This window comes from Saccopteryx bilineata, chromosome 6 (genome assembly GCF_036850765.1).
Source record: "Saccopteryx bilineata isolate mSacBil1 chromosome 6, mSacBil1_pri_phased_curated, whole genome shotgun sequence".
Lineage (NCBI taxonomy): Eukaryota > Metazoa > Chordata > Mammalia > Chiroptera > Emballonuridae > Saccopteryx > Saccopteryx bilineata.
The window spans coordinates 114,792,337-114,807,259 of NC_089495.1; the positions used below are offsets into that span (position 1 = coordinate 114,792,337).

At 36.5% G+C, this 14,923-nt stretch overlaps 1 protein-coding gene across 3 annotated transcripts in view; it reads right to left on the bottom strand.

Annotated features, from left to right (window-relative positions):
* Nucleotides 1–14,923, bottom strand: part of STARD13 (StAR related lipid transfer domain containing 13) — a 231,886-nt gene that overhangs the window by 213,880 nt on the left and 3,083 nt on the right. For 2 of the 3 annotated variants that reach the window (XM_066234092.1, XM_066234089.1), the window contains exon 2: nucleotides 142–224. The exons of the other annotated variant lie outside the window; for it this stretch is intronic. The gene's annotated coding sequence lies outside the window, so the exon portion shown is untranslated. The remainder of the gene's footprint in view (nucleotides 1–141; nucleotides 225–14,923) is intronic. 3 annotated transcript variants of the gene reach the window in all.

Here is a 14,923-nt window from a genome sequence, read left to right on the forward strand (position 1 = left end):
TGAAGCTTGTCTATCAAATGAGAAAATGCATTAAGTCCTTACTTAGCACAATGCCTGGCATACGATGGGTACTAATGCAGGAGAGATGTTAATGTTATAATTATTATTAATTCATTCATTCAACAAGCATTCATTTTGTACCTTCTGTATTTCAACTATATGCCTGGGCCACTGGACTGTCCATAGTGAATAAGACATTATCCGTTCCTGCAGGAGATTATGACCTAAGGACAAATACAGACACATGAGGAAATCATTATATTTGAATATTGATACAGGAGATCATTTCTAGAGAGAGACCTAGAATTTGAATTTTCTGAATTTTGATGACTGTGCCATTAGGTTTAACTTACTCCTACAGATTTCCTACCTAGAAGGTAAAACTTGTTAAGTCTCTTTGATAAAGCTGTTTATATAATATATCTCATACTTCTTGTACATTCAGAGCTAAGTACACAGAACAAGCTTTCCAAGCCATTATCAGTTGTGTCCCTTTGGGGACCACCATCGGTGCCCACCTGGGTGCCAGGGCACTGCTGTCAGGCAGGTCTACTTTCTTACAATCAGCTGACAACTTATCTGTGATACTATTCAGAACTACACAAATATATGCATTCTTGTTTGAAGTAGCTTAAAATCAAATAAAAGTTCATGTGCTCTTTTTATGTAATTGCCCAGAAATTATTTGCATTAAATAATGAACTTAACTTTTAAATAAAAATGCCATCTTTTACATTATTCAGTGGGGATATCTATGTATAACTTCCATTAGCGACGAGGGATTTAACCTATGTGATTTCTGGGACTAGACTGTGGTCATATTTTGCATTCTTCACTGAGACAGATGGTCATGATGACAAGATAAAAATTTGGTAGATATGTGCTGGAAATCCTTGGTGATAGACGATAGGCTTTATTACTACTTCCCCTGATTTTCTTTTCTGAGTAAGTAGCCCTAGGCTAAAACTATGCAGAAAATAGTCTTAATAATTTTAATAGAAGTGGTTTAATAAATTAATTTATTATGGGTATTGCAAATACATTTTTAATTAAAAAACAGATTAAGTTCTCAAAGCAAGCCTTTGATCTGAAAATCTAGCCTACTAAGAGTTGTAATTTGTCCCAACCTTTTTTTTTAAGTAAAAAACTAAGAAAATATTTGCTTCAATATACGTAATAACTAAAATATCATTATATAACTCTGTAAACATCAGTGGTAGTGTTGTTGCCATATTTCATAAAGATGATGTCAGAATCAGTAAATAATAAAATAAAACAAACACACTTCCTGTCTTAGGAGATCACCTTCCCCAAGAGCAAGGGGTACAGAGCATGTGGATTATAGATTGTAGGTGTTTAAGAGAAAGCTTCAGTGTCTCTTTCTGTGACTTTACTCGTCACTTTTATCTTACTTACCTAACACCGAATCACCAGCGAAGGTGAACTTACAAATCAAGGCACAATTCTACAAGAAGCTAGATGCTGGGCCAGCTATATTGTTTTCCAGGCTCGGTATAAAATAAAAACGTAAGCCTTCTATTCAATAGTTATTAAAAATATCAAGATAGTAAGAACAAAACATTAAACCAGGTGCAGGACCCTTTTGAGCCCTGCCTAAGTGTGGTCTAGGCTAGGGCTGTTGAGATTCAATGCGTGTTTGCAGGCCCTGGACTCCTAGCTTGTCCCCCTCCTGCTTCCTGCTCCAATTTCTGCAGACAGTTCCAACAACAGAAGGTACCAGTTATAAGTTACTGCCATTGGTAGAGACCAGGCAACCAAAGTTGCATGGGGAATGACACTGGTAGGCATCCTAGGGTATACTTCAGGGCGTCTGCCTTCTCCCTGTCAGAATGTCCTGCAATATTCACACAAAGAGAACTAAAAGACTTAGGGCATTTAATTTCCTTTGGATACATGGTCTGATTTTATAGATGCATTGCTCTTTAAGCTAAATGGGACCAAAGGATTATCTAGTCTGAGTTCTTTCATTTTAATTAGATCTTTATCAAATTCCATTTAGGCCAAGGACATGGGAATCGATTTTTGGTTGTGTAACTCTAAAGTTGGTGATTTTGATGAACAAACCATAACTGCTGATCATTCAGAAAGACAAAATGTTAGTACTGTATAATGAACAAGTCACACTATAACACTAATAGATTTACACAACATGCTGCCAACCATGCTAACAACATCTGTAGCATTTGATTTTTTAATCCCAGTTAGAGCAAAGAGAGTGAGTTTAATGTCTCAGTAATTGGAGATCCCTGCATTTAATCCTCATAACAGCACTATAAGTTAAGTACTATGCTTATCCTCCTTCTCTTAACAAGTTTCAATTGTTGAGAGAGAGAGAGAGAGAGAGAGAGAGAGAGAGAGAGAGAGAGAGGAAGAGAGAGAAGCATTAACTCGTTTCACTTAGTTGTGTACTCATTAATTGCTCTTTCTACCTGCCCTGACCAGGGTTGAACCCGTGACCTCTGACATGCTGGTTCGATGCTTTATCCACAGAGCTACCCAGCCAGGGCCTTATCCTCCTTTTTAAAAATCAGGAAACAGAAACATTGAGATGAATTCTCTTTTCCAAGAACCCATTGCTTAAGTGTGTAAGCAGGATTCAAACCCATGTAGTAGTCTTGGCTCCAGAAGCTGCTCTTACCAACTAGATCAGGATGCATGCCTGTAATCTTCCATCACACCCAAACACCACTAACCACACTCTCCTCTACATTGTTGTGTGAACCAAAAGTAAAATGATATGCATTTACTACACAGGGCAACCTATGCTCCTAGCACTGCAGCCATAGCTCTGGCAAATTTTATATCAACATTATGACTGAATTGATGCTAATTTCACAGATGTTAATCACCATTATAGAATTGTAACTGCATATATCTGATGTTCTCTCAAATAGCTTCAATCCCTTTTCCACCATTCTAGTGCTACTCCAAAGGATTAAGAGTGTACTTTATTACTTTGATTTAGACTTAAGAGCTAGAAATCAAACACAGCGAGGTTTCTCTTCTGTCTTCCCAGAAAGAATAAAATAAAACAATGGTTGAAATATGTAAAAGCTGGGGTTTTTTTTAGTTTATTTTTACTCTAACAATTGCTCCTCTTTTACATCTATTGCTTATGAAGTCTTATTTGGGAGGTCTAAAATAAATATGTAATTTATATACATATGACTGTGCTGGCAGTTCGTGGCTAAGAAAAGTGCAACCCATCATTGATTTAGGAGAGTTCTGTGATAAATACAACTCAATGTCAGACAAGAGAGGAAAGCTCTGCCTGCCATCTCTGTGATGTCATTGTGACAAACCCTTGCATTGCCATACAGCAGTACATGAATATAACATATTGTTACACTTCCCAGATATACAATATCAAATATTTTTATTTTAGGATATTATTCTAATGATAAATATTAAATTTAATTAGAAAGCATTTTCAATGACCCTTCAAAGACCCCGAAATTGTTTCTACTTTGTCCAGTTGGAGAGAAGATAAGAAGTATATGATAAAGCATCCCAATTTAATGTCATTGCTAGTAGATATATTAATTTTCAGGAGGTTGCAGAAGCATTATATCTTTTGTTCATTTAATTTCCTATATAGGAAAGAAAAAGAAGTATTCAACAAACATAGTATGCCATGATGGCATGTAGATAAAATATTCTCTGTTACACCAAATAACAGAACCATAGGATTCTGAAATTTTTACATGAGATAAAAATGTTACTAAGGAAGTATTCTGCCTTATTATGTAAGATGGCTTAACACAGCAGATTTGCAAAAACACTATTATGTAGTCATGGCACATTCTATAGTGTCCTTTTGCAATTTCTGGAAACTTGCTCTATTTCTGATTAAATATATGAGGTAAGTGATTTGAGCAGCATAATAAAATTTGTGTGCTTTGCCAGGATAACATCACAGTACTGAATTTATGTCCTGCACTACAGTCCCAATGTGATTTGACAAGGACACTATTTCATGGCTCAATAAATACTTATTGACTAACTACAAACATGACAAAATGTTTGTCCTTTAACTTGACTGTTTTAGAGCTAAACATTCAAGAATTCTGGAGAAAAAAAGCCCAGGAATGTTGTAACACTTTCAAAACACTTTTGTTTTCATTTTGGAATATTACTAAACTTGCAAAGTGTCAGACTAGAAATACATTGTTGGATGAACCCGGCAAAACTACAAAATCTCAAAGCAAATTTTTCTTTACAAGTTATTTTGTTCAACATACATATAAAAACATAAAGGAGGAGTATATATCAATTTCATGAATATGTGCTCCATGTCTAAATGATCATTTCATGACTGGCAAAAATGGTATCAAATGGTCTTCTCAAGGAATTCTAGCCAACTCATGGTGCATGTGTCTCTCTTACTAAGTAACCAACCACCAGCAAGAAGGAATATCATCCTTTCTTTACTCTGTTTCCAGGAGGCAATTGTGTTACTTCCAAGGGTTTGCCAGCGCATTGCAGATAAGTTAGGCAAAGTTTAAGTTAAACTTTTTACAAACAAAAAAATGTAAAATTTTATCTATTTTTCTCTGCATAATTTCCCTTCAACTTTATTATAGATAAACCATAACTTATAAATAGATACAATACTGAAAAATTCACAATATAGAATTTTTCTTACAAGCTAAGCTTTTTTGGTTAGACTATTTCCAGATAGTAGGACAGTAGAGATGTTACCTTTCCAATATAAAACTCTTACCCTATTATAAGTGGGGCTATAAATTATAATTTATAGTAACCATAGAAGCATTCTTGCTAAGATCACTTTTATTTAATTAACTGTATTTTAATTTATATATATATATATGTGGGGCAATCTCAGGAAGTCTTTCCTTCAATCTTATTTAAATTTCTGTAAATTTTACTTAGTAATATCACTTCTAAATTAAAATATTTTATTAGTGAGACCTTTTTTTTTTATTCATCAACAGTTCTAAGACCAAATAAGTAATAAATCAGTCACAAAAAGTTATTTGGGAACAAGACTACCACTGAGTTAAGAAAACTGAGAAGAAAACAAGCAAATGAAGACTTCAAAGTGCTGTACTAGAAAAGCCAAATCCAACAGTGGATTACAAACAACAGCTGATGCCAACCCAAGTAGACTTAGAAATAACACAACTGAAAGTTGGAGGTAGACAACACCAACCCAAGACTCAACTAGCTCTACAAACAACACACCCAAACACACAGGCATAATGAGAAGACAGAGAAGTGCAATACAAATGAATCAACAAGAGAAAGCTCCAGAAAATAAACTAAGTGATATGAAAATAACCAAACTACCAAATGCAGAGTTTAAAATAAGAATTATTAGAATGCTAAAAGATCTTATAACAACAATGGATTTTCACAATGAGCACATAAATAGATTACAAGCATCAAAAAGGATATTAAAATAATAATAAAAAAAATTAGTCAGAAATGACAAATACAATATCAGAACTGAAGACCACAACGGAAGAAATTAAAAGCAGGTTGGATGAAGCTGAGGTTCAAATCAGTGAGTTAGAGGACAAGATAAACTAAGGCACAGAAGCAGAGCAGGAAAAAGAAAAGAGGCTCAAAAAATCTGAGGAAACTCTAAGAGAGCTCTGTGACAACATGAAGAGAAATAACATCCTCATCATAGGGGTTCCTGAAGAAGAGAAAAAACAAGGGATAGAAACTTTGTTCAATCAAATCATAGCTGAAAACTTTCCTAAATTAATGTAGGAAAAAGGCATACAAGTTCAAGAAGCACAGAGAATTCCATGAAAGAGAAACCCAAAGAAATCTACACCAAGACACATCATAATTAAAATACCAAAGCTAAGTGATAAAGAGAAAATATTAAAAGCTGCTAGAGAAAAAAAAGTCTATTACCTACAAAGGAGCCCCAATAACGATGACTTTGACTTCTCAACAGAAACACTTGAGGCCAGAAGGGAATGGCAAGAAATATTCAAAGTAATGCAGAACAAGAGCATACGACCAAGACCACTTTATCCAGCAAGGCTATCGTTTAAAGTTGAAGGAGAAATAAAAAGCTTCCCAGACAAAAAAACAAAACAAAACAAAAAAAAACCCCAAGGAATTCATAACAACCAAACCAATGCTGCAAGAAATGTTAAGGGGCCTGTTGTAAACAGATCAAAGGAGAGAAAGAATATAGCAAAAGAGGAATACAGCTTTAAAGAATAAAATGGCAATAAACAACTACATATCAATAATAACCTTAAATGTAAATAAATTAAGAGATCCAATTAAAAGACATACGGTAGCTGCATGGATAAAAAAGCAGGACCCATACATATGCTGTCTATAAGAGACACACCTTAAAACAAAAGATGCACATAGACTAAAGATAAAAGGATGGAAAAATATTTCATACAAATGGAAATGAAAAAAAAGCTTGGGTAGCAATACTTATATCAGACAAAATGGACTTTAAAACAAAGACTATAGTAAGACATAAAGAAGGCCACTACATAATGATAAAGGGAGCAATCCAACAGGAAGATATAACCATTTAAATATCTATGCACCTAATATAGGAGCACCTAAATATATAAAGCAGACTTCGATGGATTTAAAGGGCGAGATCAACAGCAATACCATAATAATAGAGGATTTCAATACCCCACTAACATCACTAGATAGATCCTCAAGAAAGAAAATTTACAAAGAAACAGCAGACTTAAAGAACACACTAGATCAACTTGATTTAATAGATATCTTCAGAACCTTTCCCCTAAAGCAACAGAATATACATTCTTTTCAAGTGCTCATAGTACATTCTCTAGGATAGACCACATGTTAGGGCACAAAAGAGGTCTCAACAAATTTAAGAAGATTGGAATCATATCAAGCACTTTCTCTGATCACAATGGCATGAAACTAGAAATCAACCACAACAGAAAGACTAAAAAATTATCAGACACATGGAAACTAAATAGCATGTTATGAAATAATGAATGAATTAACAATGAGATTAAAGAAGAAATAAAAAAAATACCTAGAATCGAATGATAATGAGCATACAATTCAAAATTTATGGGACACAGCAAAAGCAGTGAAAGGGAACTGAAAGGGAAGTTCATAGCATGACAGGAATACTTTAAGAAGCTAGAAAAAGCTCAAATAAACAACTTAACCCTGCTTCTAAAAGAACTAGAAAAAAAAGAGTAAGTAAAGCCCAGAGCTAGAAAAAGGAAAGAAATAATAAAGATCAGAGTGGAAATAAATGACATAGAGGCTAAAGAAACAATACAGAGGATCAATGAAACCAAGAGCTGGTTCTTGGAAAGGGTAAACCTTAATCAGAGTTTGAAACCTTAATCAGACTCACCAAGGAAAAAAGAGAGAGGACTCAAATAAATAAAATTAGAAATGAGAGTGAAGAAATAACTGGCATAAGAACAGGCATATAGATCAATGAAACAGAACTGAGAACTCAGAAATAAACTCACACCTTTATGGACAATTAATATTTGACAAAGGAGGTAAGAGCATACAATGGAGTAAAGACAGTCTCTTTAACAAATGGCATTGTGTAAATTCTACAGCTACCTGCAAAAAAATGAAACTAGACCACCAACTTACACCACTCACAAAAATGAACTCAAAATGAATAAAAGACTTAAATGTAAATCGTGAAACCATAAGCATCTTATAGGAAAACATAGGCAGTAATATATTGCTGATTTATCTCCACGGGCAATTGAAATAAAAGACAGGATAAACAAATGGGACTATATCAAATTGAAAAGCTTTTGTACAGCTAAAGACAATATGAACAGAATAAAAAGACAATCTTCACAATGGGAGAACATATCCGACAATACATCTGATAAGGGGTTAATAACCAAAATTTATAAAGAATTTGTAAAACTCAACACCAGGAAGTCAAACAATCCAATCAAAAAACAGGCAAAAGAAATGAATAGACACTTCTCCAAAGAGGACATACAGATGGCCAATAGACAGATGAAAAAATGTTCAACATCACTAATCATTAGAAAATTGCAAATTAAAACCACAATGAGATATCACCTCACACCAATCAGAATGGTGCTCAGTAACAAAACAATGCACAATAGGTGCTGGTGAGGATGTGGAGAAAGGAGAACCCTCCTGCACTGCTGTTGGGAATGCAGACTGGTGCAACCACTGTGGAAAACAGTATGGAGATTCCTCAAAAAATTAAAAATGGAACTGCCTTTTGACCCAGCCATCCCACTTTTAGGAATAAATCCCAAGAACACCATATCACTGATTCAAAAAAAGAAATGCATGTTTATGGCAGCATTGTTCACAATAGTGAAGATCTGGAAACAGGCCACGTATCTGTCAGTGGACAAGTGGATTAAAAAGCAGTGGTACATATACACCACTACGGGGCCATGAAAAAGAAGGAAATATTACCTTTTGTAACAGCATGGATGTACCTGGAAACTATTATGCTAAGTGAAATAAGCCAGGCAGAGAAAGAAAAATATCATATAACCTCACTCATTTGAGGAACCTAAGAACAATGAGAACTAAGGAATGAAATTGAGACAGAGGAGGGATCAAAGGGAACAGAGGAAAGGAGGACAGAGGGAAAGGGGATGATAGGATGGATAAACCTGAAGGGAAGGGGGGAGGGCAAAGTGGGGATGGGGGAAAGGGAGATGTTGAGGGGAATAAAGGGGAGGGGGGACACATTTGGGGCAACCCTAGAATCAATGTAAACATAAATAAATAAATAAATAAATAAATAAATAAATAATAATAAAAAAAACCCCAATATATGGGAGCAGGCAAAGGCAGAAAAAGCCCAAAGAGATCAGGCAAAATACCAGGCATTAGCAGCTGCCCTACTGGGCTCCAATGACACAAGTACTTCCTCAAAGGAGCCTTGTAAAACTCTACCAAGACCCTGCTTCAAGTGTGGAAAGGAAGGCATTAGGCAAAAGCCTGTCTGTTCCCTCAGCGCCTGCCAGGTCCTTGCCATCGCTACGAGAAAAAGGGACACTGGAAGGTGGACTGGCCCCTCTCTCCTCAAAGGGAGGGTTCAGTCTCTTCAACCCCTAACCCAGCTACTTCTGACTTAACTTTTCCCTGCCTGCTGGGACTTGCTACTGAAGACTGAAGGTGCCTAGGGCCTTTAGCCCTATCCCACATCACCATTAAAGAGTCATGGGTAACCATCCAAGTGGTAGGTAAGCCGATCTCATATCTCATAGACACAGGGCCACTTAATCAGCTTTACCCGAATATTCAGGTCCTGCTTATCCTTCAGAGATCTCTGTCATGGGTGTTGATGGCCTTGTCTCTTCACTTGCCATGGATCCTTTGCCCTGTTTTATACATGGTGTCTCCTTTACTCACTCTTTTTTCCTCCCGCCCAGATGTCTTACACCTATTTTAAGTCAAGACCTACTTTCTAAATTTAGAACCTTGCTCTCCCTCCATCTCCCAAGCTCGAAGTCAGCCTTGCTGCTTGTCCTCAGCCAGGCAGACTCACCACGTCTGGTACAGACCTACCCTTACCTCCAGACAGAGGCGGATTAAGGTCCGTTGAAGACCTGGGCACAGACAAAAATATTGGGCCTCTTAAAAAAAGAGAAAGAGAGAGACAGGGAAAATAAAAATATATGTTAACTATATTTTTAAATAAATAAAAAATATTATGTACTATTAATGTTAAAATTGCACATAGGAAACCAAACAAACTTGGTTTCATTAGAAAAAATGTAAAGTTGGAGTTTTGCAGGTCCCTTCAGAAGTCAGGGCCCAGGGCACGTGCCCAATGTGCCTGCTGTTAAATCTGCCTCTGCCTCCAATCATAGTGAATCCCAAGGTGTGGGACACTTCCAAACCATCAATAGCTTCTCATCATACCGCTGTCCAAATCAGACTCCAAACTTCATCTTGTTTCCCCAACCAGCCTCAATATTGCATATCCCTCACACATCAAAAGGGCTTAAAAACCCATAGTTGAAAAACTTTTAGGTCAAGGCCTTCTTTGACCCATTCATTCTCTTTATAATACCCTCATTTTATCCATCAGAAGCCAAACAGATTTGTCCAAGATCTCCACATCATTAATGCAGCAGTGCTACCCATTCAACACATCATAACTAATCCTTATACTGTCCTGACTCAGATCCCTCCAAAAAAAAAAAAAAAAAAGAAAATTATTTATTAGAACTTTCCTATTTTTCTGCCATAAGAAGGCTGAATTTCAGAACAGTGTTGCTATTTTTCTAATTCCCCAGAAATTTACCATGTGTATAGGGTGAGGCAAAAGTAGGTTTACAGTTGTTTGTATGGAAAGAATACAATAATGAACACATAATAATACAAGAATAAAGTCTGTTTCACCTACTCACAACTGTAAACCCACTTTTGCTGCACCCTGGACGGTTACCACCCAACTATTGTGCTGTAAGGAAAGGATATTCTGGGACTGGGTCCTCAGGGGTGCTCCTTTTTCTACTGTCTCTTCCTAGTAACCCCCATCCAGACGAATAACCCCAGATTTATAGCTCGGGTTTTGACTTTTCTCCCAAACCTATACTTGGAAATATAACCTTTTGCTTTAATCTTTGGATGTCCAAATAGGCATCTGTGCCCTAATTTGGCCAGAGGAGAATACCTCATTCCTCAGCTGTCTTATTTTAAAAAAAAAATTCATTTGCAAATACAACATGCAGCTTTGTCAGGTGTCTCCTACTCAGCCTATGGCACTACAAACCGAAGAGTCCTTGAGCCTCCCTCACCTGCAAGGATCAGTCTGGCGGCATAGTGGTCTCCACTTCAAAGACACATTCCAAATCCCTTTCTCTACATTTCCCCCGCTGTCACCCTAGTCCATGCCACTGTCTCTCTCTCACCTGGACCACTCCAGTAATGCTTTACTTGGGTCCTGTCACTCCCCTGCTTAAAATCTTTTGCTTCTTATTACACGAAGAGCCAAATCCAAACTTTCTACTCTGGCAACAAGACTCAATCTGATCTTAAAATTTGACCCTGCCCATACTTCTGACATCTCCTACCACCTACTCATACCACCTTTTTTTATTATTCTCTAGACACACTGAACTTTTTCTTTTCTTTTTCTGTCCCTATAAAATGACAAGCTCATTCCAACCTCACTTAAGCAAAAACTTTTCATAGGTACTTAGAATATGACCTTGTGATAGACACACACTTCTTTCTGTGTGTTATCATATGATAGTCAGTGGTTCACAACCCTGACCTCCCACCGAAACATCTCCGGAACTTTCAAGAGTGCTGATCATCAGGCACCATCTGAACTGACTCAGAATCTCTGGGTAGCAGTCAGGAAATCCCTATTTCTGAGAGGCTTCGGATGGTTGTCCGTGCAGCGAAGGCTGAGAACCCTGATACATCATCTGATGTGCTCTCCTTCTCTGATTTTAAATGTATGTTTACTTGACTCAATTTTTTTTGTTATTATTAATATACAGTCGTTCCTCCCCATATTGCAGCTCACTTTTTGTGGCTGCACTGAATTGCAGATTTTAAAAATGTATATATATAATTTTGAATTGTGGATTTTTTGCTATATCATGGGACTTTGTGGTATATAGGTATTTTTATGCATTTATTATTTTAATTATTTTTGCTGTAAAATAAGCATTTTCTAGCCTAAAAACTAAAAACATATAAAAATTAAAATATTAATTAAAACATACTAAAAGAATATTAAATCATCTTCATCATTCAAGTTGTATTATAGTCACAGATGAGTACCCATATAGAATTTTATATGTTGTTAAAATTACATAGGTATAAGAATGTAGACAGTGTTTAAGAGCATAGCAAGTGTTTATAAGAGTGTGGGAAAGGTTAATAACAATGTGGGAAAAGTTTATAAGAGTGTGGGGAAGGTTTACAAAGCCTTAAAATATATATAAATAATAAAATAGATATAAGGTCGCTACTTTGCGGATTTTTGCCTATTGCAGGGGGTTCTGGAATCTAACCCCAACAATAGACGAGGGGCCACTGTAAATCGCATTATCCCTTTTTAAGAAATGTTTATAAAACCAGCCCTGACAGAGTAAGATGTCTATTCTTTATAGTAAACTGATAATACGATGGAAAGGCATGGCTATAAAATACATAAAAAGGATCAGCTAGTATTATCCTATACTTTTGATATTATGGAATACACTTAGGTTTTAATAAGAAAATTTTTATGGCCCATGTTCTATTCTTGACCTCACTCTACATAAGGTCCAGATCTCATAGTTACATCACATCACAGAATGCTACTGTGGACTTTGAGAATGAATGAACCTGTTTTAATAAGAACTCATTGAAATTTGGTGGAGTTTCCAGCAAACTCAAACTTTTCAATGTTTTACATTAGTTCAGCAATTTTCAACTGGTTACTGCAAAAAATTTTAAAACATGCAATACCCAACTAATTTAGTAACAGGCACCGACCTCTTTCCCTTAGATTATCACATTAAAAAAAAAAGAGAGACAACAGTCAATGTAACAATAGCCGTCTGGTGTGAATGAATCAAAGGATCAAAATTATACCTTTTTTTTAAATTTTGTCAGATCATCAAAAAATATTTTTGGTGTACCTCTGATTTTAGTAATTAGTCTATGTGTGCCATGAGATGAAAAAGGTTGAAAATTGCTGAGTTAGTTTATTCCGGGCAGCAATATAACTTCCTGTGTCTAACAGAAATTATTTAAAATGAGACTATAAAAGAGATCAAAAGACTTAGACATCAATTAGTTCACAAGCTACCTAAATATTGTTATATGAGTATAAGGGAATCAAACATATGGATTACATTTCCATTAAAATAGAGTCGGGTTTTAAAATAAAGGAGCAGAAAGCTTTAGAAAACTCATTTGGATTTTCTCAGACCCTAACATTTGAAAATAGTTCAGACTTCTTACAAACACCAAGAATTAAAGGGTATGCTTCTGCCTAGGGAATTTAACGATGCTATAAAAGCTAAGAATTACCTCCGGTGTGGTGGCTGATTAGTGATCTAGGGAAGCCAAAAGAAACTGTCAGTCACCTACCTTAAAGAAATCTGCATTTAGGCTTTAGGACAGGACCTCATTCTTGCAGCGCTTGGCTTCTTGTATCAATGGCAGTGGGCAGGGCATAGTGCACAGGGGCCCTGACAAGCTAGAAGTAGGGCTGTTTGTTCCAAGTCTCCATAAGCCCACACTGCCCAGCTAAATAGGATGGCAAGGGGACAAGTTATTTTAGGTGGCAGGGTTATCTCTGTCACTCCAGGAGAAAAGAAAGGGCAGTTAACTCAGTTAACTTTGTACTTGATTTTTAAACTGCAGGTGACAGAGAACCTTAAAGAAAAAATTTGCGGTCCATGGGTCCCCATAAGGCCTACAGAGGAGGTAATGCAGTGTAGCAGCAAATGAGTACAGATGGCCTTTGATGTCTGACAGTTTGGATTAGAATCTTGCTTTGAACACTAACTTTGTCATCTAGGGAATAAACAACCATTACCACCATTATTACAATGATCAATATTGAGATGATAGGTGGGAAAACTCTTGCTGACCCTTACGAGGATTAGAGTTTTGGGAAAATTAAAAAGTGTACATTGACACAATCTGCTGAAGATTTGGCAGTTACTACAGAATGGAAAGCCCAAGAGCTCCCAGTACTAGTTCTTCTTTAAACAATTAACTCCCTTTTATAATTTTGTGACAAAAACGAGCAAATTTGAGCATCACACAAATCTTATCCTTCCACTGATTTCATGCTTTGTGTCATTGTGACATGTGTTAAAAAATGCTTTTTGCAATTATGTATAATCCTCCCCTTCTTAAGCATGGTTCCCAAAGCACAGAAATCCACAGGCTACGTGTGTTTAAACAGTTCTACTTATTGTCTCTCTGTTTCTTTGACAAGATAGCCTTTCATGAAAAGAAGTAAAAATGCTGCCCTGGCCGGATAGCTCAATTGGTTAGAGCTTCTTCCCAATATGTCAAGGTTGTGGGTTCGATCTCCCAGTCAGGGCACATACAAGACTCAACCAATGAATGCATAAATAAGTGGAACAACAAATCATTATCTCTCTCTCTCCCTCTTCCTGTCTCTCTAAAATCACTAAATAAAAAGTTTTAAGGAGAGAGAATTAAGAATTAGTTAGAATAATGATTACCTTCCTTGGGATGTAAAAAAAGCAAAAGGGAAATACCTTCCGAACCCCCAAACACGAGTTTGTTATAAAGCACTTTGAACACAGTTCTAATGGCTAAGGATAATAAGCAGACAATTATAGGGAAATTAAAAAGCTCCAGCACAGCCTGACCAGGCGGTGGCGCAGTGGATAGAGTGTCTGACTGGGATGCAGAAGACCCAGGTTCGAGACCCCGAGGTCGCCAGCTTGAGCACGGGCTCATCTGGTTTGAGCAAAAGCTCACCAGCTTGAGCCCAAGGTCGCTGGCTCGAGCAAGGGGTTACTCAGCCTGCTGAAGGCCTGTGGTCAAGGCACATGTGAGAAAGCAATCAATGAATAATTAAGGTGTTGCAATGCACAACGAAAAACTAATGATTGATGCTTCTCATCTCTCCGTCCCTGTCTATCTCTCTCTCTGTCTCTGTAAAAAAAATATATATATATATATTAAAAAAAAAAAAAAGCTCCAGCACAAAACTTTTATCTGCTAGAAGAAGATATTTTTAAGTCAATAGCCTCATATCATCTCTTAGCGGGGCTGAGCTTTCTGGGGGTAGAGTCATATAGTTGGTTATTTTGATATTGTGAACTGAACCATATAAAGAACACTTTTACAAATGAAGAATACTTTCACCTAGAATGGATGCCAACATTAATAACTTAAGTATTTCAATGTCTCGTGGCCAAGGTTCCATATTTTAGCT